The following is a 14,399-nucleotide window of genomic DNA, read 5'->3' as shown; positions in this document are numbered from 1 at the left end:
AAGATTACATTTTACTCTCTAAAATACAAATTTAAAATTTAGAGAATTCAAATTCAACAAATTAGCTCTAGAAATTAATGGGGTTTAAAATTATACATACTTGTGGCATTTTAAATATATAAAAATTAGGCATAATAATCATCTTGAGTTCTTCTTTTTTATATGTAAAAATTAATTTAAATTTATCTCAATTCATATAAATAATTTTGCTTTCTTTTTTTTAATGCATATCTCTTCATTTCAAACTGACTTGATTACAATCTGACATAACTAGAATTATATTATTAAAATAATATTTATTATATTGATTAATTTTAAATAAATTATTATTTCTAACTATAAAACTTTAAAATGTTAACAATATTAATTATAAATATTAATTTTATTCATATGTATATTTATCAATATTTTAAATTTTTATTATAAAAATAGTAATTTTTCTACCTCAGACATACAAAATTAATTTTGTTTATTTATAGATAAATTTATCAATATTCTAAACTTTTACAAATTAAAAAGTAATTTACTCTTTTACGCTAGTTTTTATTTCTCTATCTCATAACAAGAATCAAATGATAAGAGAACAACTCAACAATCCAAATTAGAATTTAGTTCATTTATTGAAAATTTAAAATGAGCATTAGAAACTCCTCAAGTAATTGTTTATTGCTAGGACTCAATTGTAGCTACTTGTGTATGTGTTGCTACATACCCATTAATATACATACATACAATGAATTTATATTTATATAGGTAACTCCCTTATCAATTTATGACAATTCCGTTGTCAACCTAGTATCCTGATTCTCTACTATATGATATGGGAATGTCGATTTCAAACTTTAGCCAACCAAAGAAATTTAATTGTTGTTGTTAAGGAAGTTAAAAAAAAGTGTTAGTTTTTCATTGTTTCTATTCAATATATTAAAAGTGATATTATTATTCAATAAGTATATTATATTATTGCTATTTTATTTTATTTTATTTTATTTTTTCGATCTTCTTCCGCGTAAGCTCATCCTTTCATCTTGTTTTTTGATAGTGATATATCTTGCATAATTTCATCATATATCTTGCTTGCACACGAAGCATATATATATATATATATATACACAACTTTTAATTATTGAAATATATTTTCAATTATAGCGTTTTTTGGCTAAAAATTAAACTAAAAGGTAGGAAAAGGGGAAAAATACTGTTTATTCTTTTAAGCATATATATATGTTCTAATAAATTAAAGTCTTAAACTTATAATTAATGATATGAATAAGTATAAGAACTAATTTTTAACTAACTAATATTAATTGATTTTTTTACTACAAAATTATATTTTAACTTATTTTTTTTAAATATTTATGATTTAGTATTAAAATGTAAAATTAAAAAATGTTAATATTAATTGAAAAAATGTAACTTGCAATGCTGATTAAATTCAATATATATATATATAGACAAAAAAATCTATTCTAAAATAAGAAAATAAAAAAATTAGTAGAGTAATCAAGTGATAATATATATAATAAAATAGAAAAAATTTCAACTGTATCAGAAAACACCGATATTTTAGTTATTTTAACCGTTAATTTTAATTAATATATATTATATATATTTTATAATTCAAATCAACAGTTAAAACAGCTAAAACACTAATATTTTCGGTATACTTAAAATACTTCAAATAAAATATTAACTGTGTAGACACTTACCTTTTCTCTGTTAATTTGAATTTTCTGTTGGGTTATTTTGTTGTCGGCTACAAATAGTGAGGGTCCCAAGTATTAAGTGTAGGAATTAAAATGCACCACAAAGATTATACACGTGTCAAACTGAAGGGTTTGAATCTAAGAAAATCTTTGAGACATCGTAATGATAATTTTATAGATAGGACCAGTTGAATGTGGCTACGTATATTTACTCCATGCAGCTGATGACGTCATCGTCATACATTTCTCCATTCTCATCTTGCCACGTGTACGGTTCCACTTTCACTCTTCTCGTCGGCTAGCTATCATATCAACGCGCCCATTATTCACGTCACCTTTGTTATTATTTATCCTTCTTATTAGTATTTAATTTATAATAATAATTATTATTATTATAATCGTGTAATAATGACCTTAGTTATCTTTTATGAAGATGGAAGAATAATAATGCTCTTACTTTTAGTTTTTACTTTTTAGCATGTACACTCTCTTCTAACTAAAGAGAAGATTAAAAAAAATTACAAACGGGAAAAAACAGATATGTGAATTGATTGTGATTTACTAACATTGCAAAAATTAAAAAAATCACATTAATATTTGTATTCAAGGATTAGGAGAAGAAAAAATATAAGGGAAAAAAAATTAAAATTATAGTTGATAAGTTTTGCAATTGCCATAATAATAATAATAATAATAATAATAATAATAATAATAATAATAATAATTGTTAGCTATTACTATCATTGAATGAAATTGGAGTGTGAAAAAGATAGGAAGACATAATAGTGAGATGGGTAACCCCACCCTAATAACAAACAAATTTAGGTACATGATTTGGAAGGGAACTTCTTATTGTGTATTGAGAGAGACATTAGGGTTTGATTGGTTGGATGGAGTTGGTGATGAGCATAATTAACCATTTATTTTTCATAATATAATTTTAAATTGTCAAAAGATATATTAGAATAAAACTTTCAGATCAGATTAGGTTCTATCTTTACACTTTTCTTTTCCCCTAATAACAAGAAAAAGAAGAAGTATAATAACTTGATGAGTGACATGTGTAAGAAGACTAGAGCATAATTTAATTTATGCTATGTTTACATTAAACATGTCACTGATACGTGTAGGTTTTCTATTATTAAAGAGAGGATTAAAAATAAATTGATCGATTATATATAGACACGTTTTTCTTTCTTTATTTCTTTAGAAATATAGCTTAGTATCTCAAATATGTTACAAAGTTGAGCTCTCAGTATTCTTTCGTCCCGCACTGAATTTGAAAGTAACGCCATTTGTGTCAAATTTTAGTAGATAGCTACCAACATTAATGAAGTCTTGCGCACTAATTAAATTTTGTGCCTTACATGAGTTACATCCTTCATGCATGTAATACCACTAGTTAAGAACTTATAAGATAAGATGGACCCTATTTCAACCTATGTGGTTGTAACATATTACATATCTTAGCGGGCTTTGATGTTGCCATTTTTTTTTTCTCTTTTTTTTTTTTCCTTTGAAAAAAAATGAGAAGTCCTATAATCAATGTGAAAAGAAGAAAGAGGTGACAAACCAATTTAGGTTCATCGAGTGATGAGTTCACTCGTCTGTATAAGTAAGTATTGAGAGTCTGAATCTCGCCTTGTGTATATAGTAGCTTATTGGCTAGCAACAAACTCTTAAATAACAGAATTCAGATTCGCGACGGATTAGTTCTCGACTTGTCGAATTAGTGGATATCGTGGGCAACAAAAAAAAAAGGAGATGAAAGATGACAATTATATTTTCAATATTCATCTTAAAGTCAAGTAGAAAAATCAAATTTCAACTATAGTGACAATTATATATATATATTAATGTTATAGGGTGTGTATTATAACTTTTAATGAAGAGTGAAAATTCATTTTTTATATATATATAATAGAAAAAATCACAAAAATATATCATGTGCAATGCAGATGTATTTTACTAATTTACTAAAATTCTTCGATATTTACTCGATTTTGCTATTTACCAAAAATAGTTCTCCTTGATTCGGTTTGCTTGCCCAAAACAGCCCTACTAGAAAGCAAATTGGAATTTTTGACAGTAGATAGTTCATTTAAAAAACTATCTTAAAAGAAGCCTGGTACTTTCTGACGAAAATATAGGCCCATTAGTTTTTGGTATAGAGGCCCATTAGTTTTAACAAAAAAAGAAGTGTTATCTGTTGTTAACCAATGTCCAAGGCCCAAATACAAAAACCAACGTCCACGACCTTACCAGGTTAAACTGTTGTTAAAATCAGACCCGAAAAAAAAGAAGAAAAGAATTGGTGTTATATAAAAAAAGAAAGGCCCGTTGACCAAAAAAAATATTAAAGGGGTTGACCGTGTTTTCTTTTTCTTTTTAGATGCGAAGAATTCCATGTTATTTTCTTTTCTTCTTAGATGTAAAGAATTCCATGCTGGCACGGCAAGGCTTGGTTTAGTGGCAACTAGGGATGAAAACAGGTTAGGCAGGCCAGACTTTGCTCTTAATAGGTCTGGCCTGTCATGTAGTTGATTGGCTTGAGCCTGGCCTACAACCTGTTATAAGTTTTTTTTAAAGTACTAAGTCTGGCCTGTTATTCAGTCTGACCTGGCCTGAAGTCTGTTAAAAGGCTTGCTAATTTTTTTTTACAAAAATAAAAATATTATTTAAAAAAATATTTTTTAATAAATATATTTATATATAAATATCATATTTAATATTTATAAGAATTTTTAAATTTTAAAGTATTTAAAATATACAAAATTATTTATAATTAAATATAGTAAATTTAAAAAATCTCATTATTTTGTTAATAATAAAAAAATTATTTATATATATAATTATATATTAAAAGGCCCAGACAGGCCTGACAGGCTAGACCAGGCTAATTAGTGAGCTTGGGTCTGGTCTATTAATATAATAAGACTTTTATAACAGTCTAAACCTGTGCCTATTTTATAACAGGCCAAACACAGGCCAAGCTGCAGGTCCCTGGCAGGCCGTCTGACCTTTTTTCACTCCTAGTGACAACTATGTTTGCTTTGCAAGAAGGTGCACTTAGTTTAAATTCCAGCTGGATGTTGTTTAAGAACCCATACTATCTATGGTAGTGTGTGTGAGTGTGTTGTGTGGGTGTGTGAAACATGGATATACTGCTTAGGATTGGGAACTGTCCAATCTGCTTGACAAAAAAAAAAAGAATTTCATGTTATAGTTTTTTTTTTTTTTTGGATTGTAAAAACTAAAAAGAGTCTAAACAAAGTATTTAGAAATTTGTTCAGGAAGACTGATTTCTAGTAGTTTTACCTATTCACATATTACAAAACATGATATATAAATATAAATTATTTATATCTAAATTTTTTAATGCAATAATATAGTAAGTATTATGGTTTAAAACTAGTTAGTTTTATAACAAAGGCTTATATTTGTCTAATTAAGAGTTATATCTTAAAAATTACATATCAAATTACATGGGAGAAAGTAACTATCATGATTAGTTTATCATCATTACACAATTTAGATTATTATTATTATTTTAGTTTTTTACGGTATCCCCCAATCCGATAGATCAAAAATTAATCCGTCGCGGTACTGAGCTATATTTAATGGTTTGTCGCTGGTCAATGGGTTGCTGCATGCACAATGCGAGATTCGAACCCCCGACATTTGTTTAAGTACCACTAGATCAACTCAATTTGATTACAATTTAGATTATTATATCATTCATATTAGAGTAAGAAACAAGTGGGGTTTTTTAATTAAATATGTACAAATTTTTGTGATGAGTGTGATGTATGATTTGAGACAGAAACATGTGTGAGAGTGGCCTGAATAGTGAATACTTGTTATGGTAGCAAAGAGCAAAGAGAGAAGCATGAATTCAGCAGCCTCATGGCTTGACTTTATTAGGCATCCACATGGTTTCATTTGACTCCATGCCAACCCAGCTATGGCATTCTTCAAGCTTACCCTATTTATTATTGTTTCGTAGCATGGTCATTTGGAAAATGGTAATGCTAAGACAAAAAAAAAAAAAAAAAGGTTAAAATAGTCTAAATTTATTTTATTTAGTATTTATTTATTACAGAATATATTAAATAAAGTTAAAATAATAAATTTTGATAATTTTTAGTTAATATTTTTTTATTATTAAATATTTTCGTATGAAAAAATTATTATATACTCGTCAAACACTGAATAATTAATTAATTAATTAATTAATTAATAATAATATGCCATATTTTATTGACATTTGACCTTTTAAAATTTGATGAAATTAGTGATATTTGAACGATTTTAATTTATAGAAACTTCCGAGGAAAAGAGAAAAGTTTTCCGGCAACACTTTTGTTCTTAATCTTCAAAATTTGAATCTAGACTTTTGGTTAAAAGATAAATGTTATTAACTAATTTTATATTAATGTTTACTATATATATTATATTATTATCTTTTATGTGTAGTTAGAATGTCAATTTATTAATAAAATGAATATAACCATATCATATAATCATAATCATGTAATAAGTAATATATAACCAATATGAGTTCATTGAATAATCATTAGTTCATTCGTCAACTTAAACAAATATTAAGAATTTTAATCTCACTTTTGGTATTTAAAAATATATTGTTAAACAAACAAATTCTTAAATAGAACAAAAGAATATGGTAAAAACTAAAAAAAAACATGTAATATATAATGTTAGCAAAAATTCATTGACGATCAATTCGGTTAAACAACTAATTAAGAGATAATTAATTTAAAGTTAACTAGTTAAAAAATAAATTTTTTACAAAAAAAAACAATTTTTTATTATCCTAATTTTTTAAATTTTAAAATTAAGACTAAAAATTATTTTTCAACTAATTAACTCCAAATTAACTACACTCTAATTGATCTTCTAGATTTTTTCATATACATATTCCAAAATCACATAGAGAAACAACACGTATATATCTTTTGCTTGGCTGTTTCCTCTTAATTATGTCCCTTTTTGTTTTGATCACAAGGAAACCTTTTTTTTTTCCTTTAAAAAAGAAAAAGAAATTGTCATCATCTAACGTTTAACATTTTTGTTGCCTTTTGAGTGATGAATGATGATAGATAGCTGCTTTTGAAAATGAGATTATCATTAGACATATTCAAATCTTCTTTTTTTATTGTCAGGTGGATATGTTTTCCGTTATCCACCTATATATGCTTGCCCTTTTCCTCAATAGAAAATAGGAATCATAAAACGAAAAAAAGAAAAACTCAATTACTAGATATAGCTAGACTCTCAACTTTGACTACTAGAAACCTTGCTAGGTTGAAGAAAAGACATATACAGGTGGAAGAAAGAACGAAAAAAAAGTGTAGAGATTCTTCCAGAAAGCAACAAATAATCAAAGACAAATTTTAATAAATAAATAAATAATTAATTAATTAATCATTGTGCCACATCACTATAATAAAAATTATTTTTGGTGATAATAATATAATAATCACTATATCTTATTTAATTTATATCTCTTTTGGATTCGATACTCGACTAAAATCTTAAAGTGGTCCCTGAGATTGAGCGAGTTACTCATAATCGTCCTTGACTTTCAAAATTTCCTAACAGTATCCCTCAAATTCAGCTCCGGGACACATAATTGTCCTGCGACCCTTTCCGGCGCACAGTCAACAAACGGAGTAATGATCTAGCACCTCCCATGCTATGCTAGAGTCAGCAACGGCTAGCTGACGTGGCAAATCTTAATTTTCTACTCAATGTGGTCCTGGTCCTATTAAAACCTTAAAAGTTAAGAATGACTATTATATGTAGTATCTCTTCTTCCCTTCTCCTTCGTCCCATAATTGTGGTCCACCATTATGATTTAACGGAGATTCCATTGATGCTCTGCAGCAATGTATGGAGGTGAAGGGCAAGCCAGTGATTATTCAGCTAAGCATAAATGTCCTTTATCTCAATCTACTTATTCCATTGATATAATATATAATGCTAAAAATACAAGAAAATTTTTTTTGGGCAAATGATAAATATTCATAAGTGAATTTCAACCCTAATTTTCAAACATGCAATTCAGACCATTGTGCTAGATTGATAATAGGAACAGAAGAATAATTAATACCTGATTCTTCCTCCTACCAAGTGGGTGATTAAACTTGCAATTGAATCCAAATTCGCAAGTTCCAGTTTTAAGATAGAAAGCATAATCTTCAACATCAGGCTTCAGTGGATATTGTTGTTGAACTCTACCACTGCTTCTATCTTTCTTCTTCTCCACTTCTTCATCACCTTCAACTTCAACTTCATCATCACCATTACCATCACCATCAACATCAAAATCTCCACTTACCTTATCAACCTCACTCTATTTCACATTCTCATTCCAGCCATAACCCTCATCATCATCCCAACCATCATTATCATCACTCCCTTGTGCTTCACCTGTTTTAGGGGCACAACCACCTTCACCACCCAATTCCTCACCACCATATTCTCCACTACCAGCTACAAAGTCCGAATCTTTCTTCTCATTTTTAGCTACCCTTTCATCCTCATCCTTCAAATCCAACTTCTTGTGGAACTCTGCACCAAGTTCATCACGAGTTTCATCCTGCAACCCTAAATTTTCACTGAGATCTGGTTTTGACAAGTTGATTTTATTATGTGGAAAGCACCTTTGCACATGTCAATGGAATCTCCGTTAAATCACAATGGTAGACCACAATTATGGGACGAAAGAGAAGGGAAGAAGAGATACTACATATAATAATCATTCTTAGCTTTTAGGGTTTTAATGGGACCAGGACCACATTGGGTAGAAAATTAAGATTTCCCACGTCAGCTAGCCGTTGCTGGCTCCAGCATGGCATGGGAGGTGCCAGATCATTACTCCGTTTGCTGACTGTGCGCCGGAAAGGGTCGCAGGACAACTATGGGTCCTGGAGCTGAATGTGAGGGATACTGTTAGGGAATTTTGAAAGTCAAGGACGATTATGGGTAACTCGCCCAATCTCAGAGACCACTTTGAGGTTTTAAAATCTGCGTGAAAAAGAGAAAAAGTCACTCCTTTAGTCCTTTTAGATATATTTGAATGTAATCTTCAAATATCTTTTATTATTTTTGACATTATAAGAAAAAAAATATTAAAAGACTAGTAGAATTTATTATTTTTTATCAGTAGTTAATTATTAATATTTTAAAATATGAATTAAAAATATATTGTTGAATTGTTAGACAAAAAATTAGATTGATAACTAAAAGTACTAGTCAAAATGAAAAAGCTCTGCAACCATGTATTTTTTACATGGTTGTTAACCAAATAATTTCCTCCACACGTGCGTCTCATATCCCTCACTCGTTTGTCATACACACGCTACATATAACGTGCTGCAACCTAAAGTTTTGCTCAACGTAAACCTTTTGCTGCAACGTAAACCTCCTTCTGGTCGCGTTTATCTTCTCTTTTTTTTTTATTTCGATCTGGTTGCATTTATCTTCTTCCTATTCTTCTTCGTTTTCTTCTTCGATCTGCACTTCTGAATCGAAACAATAAATGACTCAACTTCAAATTAGGAGAGCGATTTGGATTACTTTTCTGAAACGAATCAAACTGACAAAGTTTGTATTATTCAATTTTGAATCGAATTGAATGGAATGCAATTGCTAATTTGAATTGAATTAAATGGACGGAGGTGTACTGAATTGAATTGATAATATGTAAATTGTAAGCAGAGTTATTTGAATTTGATTTTATATAATTGATTATGTTTCGTTCACTCAGTACTATATAATTGTTTCACCATGAGTACTGTGTTCGATTCACCATGAGTACTGTGTTCGGTTTATCATGAGTACTGTGTTCGGTTCACCATGAGTACTATGTTCGGTTCATTCTACAGAAAGCTGTTTGAATTTGATTTTATATAATGGATTATATTTCGTTCACTCAGTTTTATACAATTGTATTGTGTTCAGTTCACCGTGAGTACTATGTTCGGTTCACCATGAGTAATCTGTTCGGTTCACCATGAGTACTGTGTTCGGTTCATTCTGCACTATTCAAAACTCTTCTTCTTCACCTTCTACTGCTTCGTCACCAGAGAGAGAAGGAGGAAAATACAAAAAAATACAGCAGCAATAACAACAAAAGAATGACGATAGGGTTTCAGGGTTTATGGTTTTCAGGGTTTAGGGTTTTAGGGTTTAGGGTTTTGGTTCGTCCCGTGTATTAATTTTGGTTCACCGTGTTCATGGTTGAGGGTTTAGGATTTAGGAGTCTAGGGTTTAGGGTTCAGGGTTCAGGATTTTAGGGGTTTAGGGTTTACAGTAGGGTTCATGGTTTAAGATTTAGATTTAGCATTCAGGGTTCAGAGTTCAGTGTTCAGTGTTCGGGTTTAGGGTTTAGCGTTCAGGGTTCAGAGTTCAGAGTTCGGGTTCAGGGTTTAGGGTTTAGGGTTTAGGGTTTAGGTTTTAGGGTGTAGGGTATAGGGTTTAGGTTTTAGGGATTTAGGATTTATGGGTTTAGGGTTTAGTGTTCAGGGTTCTGATTTTAGTGTTTAGGGTTTAGGGTTTAGGGTTTAAGGGTAAGTATTTAGGGGTTCATAATTTTTTGGTAAACAGGAGAGCGATTTGGATTACTCTTCTAAAACAAATCAAACTGACAAAGTTTGGATTATTCAATTTTGAATCGAATTGAATGGAATGCAATTGCTAATTTGAATTGAATTAAATGAATGGTGGTGTACTGAATTGAATTGAATTGAATTGGTAATATGTAAATTGTAGGTAGAGTCATTTAAATTTGATTTTATATAATGGATTATGTTTCGTTCACTCAATACTATACAATTGTATTGTGTTCGATTCACCATGAGCACTGTGTTCGGTTCACCATGAGTACTGTATTCGGTTCATTCTGCACTATTCAAAACTCTTCTTCCTCACCTTCTACTGCTTCTTCACCAAAGAGAGAAGGAGGAAAAGACAAAAAAGTACAGCAGCAACAACAACAAAAGAATGATGATAAAGAGAAAACACGTGAAGAAGAAGGAACACGAAAAAAGAGGAGAAGGAGGAACGCGAAGAAGAAGACGCTCCGTGCGTAAACGAGCGTGAAAAGAAGAAGAAGAATAAGAAGAAGAAGAAGAAGAAGAAGAAGCGTTGGACAAGAGCGATTTCGTGTGTGTTGGGCGCGTGTATTTCACGTTTCATTTAATGGTATTGGGTTTTTTTGGTGTTGGGCCAACTTGGTTACATGGTTACATGGATGTGTAACATTCCTGTAGTAAAAAATAATAAATTCGGCTAAATATTTAAAAAAAAATTAAAAAAGATACAATTTCTCAAAAACAAGATTTTTGTGTAAGAGAATGTTAGAGAGTCAATAGAATTTTTTGTTTTTGGTCAATAATCAGTTATTAATGTTTAAAAGTGTGGATTATTTAAAAATATAATGTTAAATTACTAAATTAAATAAATTAAATTAATGACTAAAAATAATAATTAAAAATAATAAATTTTAATGATACTTAAACTTTTTTTTTGGTATATTTATGATTTTTGTGTAACAAAAATTTACTCCTTTTGAATATATTTATATTTGAATGTAATATTAAAATATCTCATATTATCATTTATATACTATAATGAGATATAAAATATGAGGAGAACTATCACTATAAAAGTTAGCTTCTATGATAGAAGAACAACTTAAAATCTTAAGAGACTTTTATTTTTTCAGCTATTGGCCTTTTGATGTAAGACTTTTTATTTTATTTTTTTTCCGTTATTAGTTTCACAAGATTCTTAACATCTATTAGGGGGGGAAAATAAATTACAATTTCACAAGATTTTTGTGTGCGTGATTTTACTACTTTTACTAAAAGAATTGAAATCACCTAAAAATATTGAAACAATATTTTTAGAAAACGTCTCACTTTTTAACCAATAGATAAAGCGACATCCAAGACAACTGGTTTGTTATTTACAATATAAAAGGAAAACAACTAATTAATTTCAAATAAGGAATAAAAGCTGTGCATGATCTTCATTTTGATTCTTATTGGAAATTAAACCCTAGAAAGAATAAAGGCATATATTTGGCGCACTCAACTCCTCACAAAATGGAAGTGCTTCATACTCCAAATAACTAAAAAGGGATTGGTTAATTAAAATAATACAATTATTAAAGTATATGTGTACCAATCAAGGAACATCATGATTATTATCAAAGCGAATTTCTTGATTGCTTATGAATATGATCACACCATGTTACTTTAGATAGCGTTTGTTTTAAGATACTGATACAAAAATTGAGAGATTGAGACTCAATATTATATTTGTTGGTTCAGAGATTGGTATTAAAATTTTTGTATTTTAATACTTCCAAAAAGTAAGGACACAGGGGACTAAAATTTTTAGAAATAGAGACTGAAATTTTAATAATATTTTATATCTAAAATATCCTCATTTCAATTAATTAATTCTAATTTTACTTTTTATACAAATTAAATTAGAGTTTCATTCTTGTTTCAATTTTTGTCTCCCACTTTGCACTAAACAGAATACTGAGATTTATTTCAATCTCTGTCTTTTAGTTTCTATCTCTCAGTCTTAATCTTTTCGTCTCTATCTCTCTACTAAACGCTACCTAACGTGGATCTTCAGCGTGTAATAATATTGAGCTGTGATTGGCCGTACCAAAATTTCCTCCTAGCTAATTTCTTTTAAGATTTCTTGAAGATAATTAATAGATATATAAGAATAATGGTATAATAACAAGGTAAACTCATTAAAGGTGATTCTAAGATGCAAGAGAATAATGCTGGAATATAACTCTCTTTTTGAGAGATTTGTTTAAATTGAAGATAATTTTGGGTTGCTTTCTTTGTGGGTCAAGACATAGAAAAGATCCAAGAATTTGGTCTCACCACTCATTACTATCATATAGTTTGAATTAATATATATTCAGCTGACTTAGTCTTCTAAATGACTAAACCTACCAAAGTTGAAGAAGAAAATTGAATGATTCTAAATTTTGTCCGTGCTTTCCAGACAAATGCTTAGCAACAACAATAGTAGTATTATTTAATGTTTTTGTCCGTAATAATTATCGAAATATATTTTTTTTAAAATTATATCGATTTTATTTTGATATTATTATGATACAAAAAATTTATAAAATTAAACTATTTAAAAAATATATGAAAACAAAAATTCCATCTTTAAGAAAATTCGAGTTTTCGTAAATAAAAAAATTAAATAATAAATTTTTAAGTTATTATTTTTATGTGAAAGAGTTTAATTTTAATATTTATTATCTAAAACTTTAAAGAATTTAATGTGTATGATTTTACATTAAATTAGGTATTAAGTCTGTCACACGAATAAAAATAATTAATTTTCATGCTTGTTATTTAAAATGATATTCTTTCTCTCTATATATAAAAATATAATTAGAAATTATAATAAAAAATGTATATTGATAGTCATAAAATTAATTTAAAATTATTTTCTTTTGAAACAATTGAATTTTGATTCTAATTATTAATCACAGTATTAGTATTCTCTCTAAATTATATGTAATAAATATTTGAAGAAACTAGAAAGTGAAGTAAATATAAATTAAAAAGATAAGCGGTGAAAATTTGAAACAAAATATAAAAACTAAAAAGGCATATAATAATAATAATTTTTATGTGAATAATATTATGAGATTATTTTTAATTATATTTAATTATAAATTTAATATATTTTTTATACTTTTATGAATATATTTAAATTATATTATTTTATTAATTTTATTTTTTGTAGAATAAAAAAGTAGAGAAAGATACAGAATGAGAGAGAAAAGAGAGAGAAAGATAAAGAAGAAGAAGAGATGAAATTTGTTAATTTTAGAAAATAATATTTTATTTTAATTATAATGAAAGAATATCTCGTGATATATTTTGGTTTGTCAAATTAGTAATATATATTATAAGTTATATATAGAATCGGAAGAGTAGGGAGAAATAGAAAATGGAAAAGAGGTAGATAAGAAGATGGAGGAAGAGAATTATTTATTAATTTTAGAGATAAATATTTCATCTCAATTTTAATGAGAGAATATCATGTGAAACATATTGGTTGTTAAATTAGTAATATAATATTTTAATATTTTAATTTTAATTTTAATTAGAGAATATCACATTACATATTTTGATTGTCAAATTTATAACTAGTAATTAATAATAATATATAAAAGAGATAAAGTATGTAAAACAATGAGAGAAATAATAAAGAAAAGAGTAAAGTATCGTTTTTGTCCCCAACGTTTGGGGTAAATCTCAAAGTTATCTCTAACGTTTCAATCGTCCTATTTAAGTCCCTAACGTTTCAAAATTGACTCAATGTTGTCCTGCCGTTAGGGATCCGTTAACAGAATTGACGGCGGAACAAAATTGAGACGATTTTGAAACGTTAGGGACTTAAATATGACGAAAACGTTGGGGACAAAAGTGATACATAGAAATAAATTTTAATTTTATTCTTCAGTAATATCAATTTTTTATTGTACATAGAATTCAATTATTTTTTAATCACATCTAAGTAAATTATAGTTAATCACATTACTTTCATTCTAAATAAATTAATTTTTTTATAATTTTACTCTTAAAGATTTTTAGTTATCATAAAATATTT

This window comes from Arachis ipaensis, chromosome B6, assembly GCF_059453495.1.
Source record: "Arachis ipaensis isolate K30076 ecotype BB chromosome B6, ASM5945349v1, whole genome shotgun sequence".
In the NCBI taxonomy this organism is placed as follows: domain Eukaryota; kingdom Viridiplantae; phylum Streptophyta; class Magnoliopsida; order Fabales; family Fabaceae; genus Arachis; species Arachis ipaensis.
Note: the sequence above shows the minus strand (reverse complement) of the source record.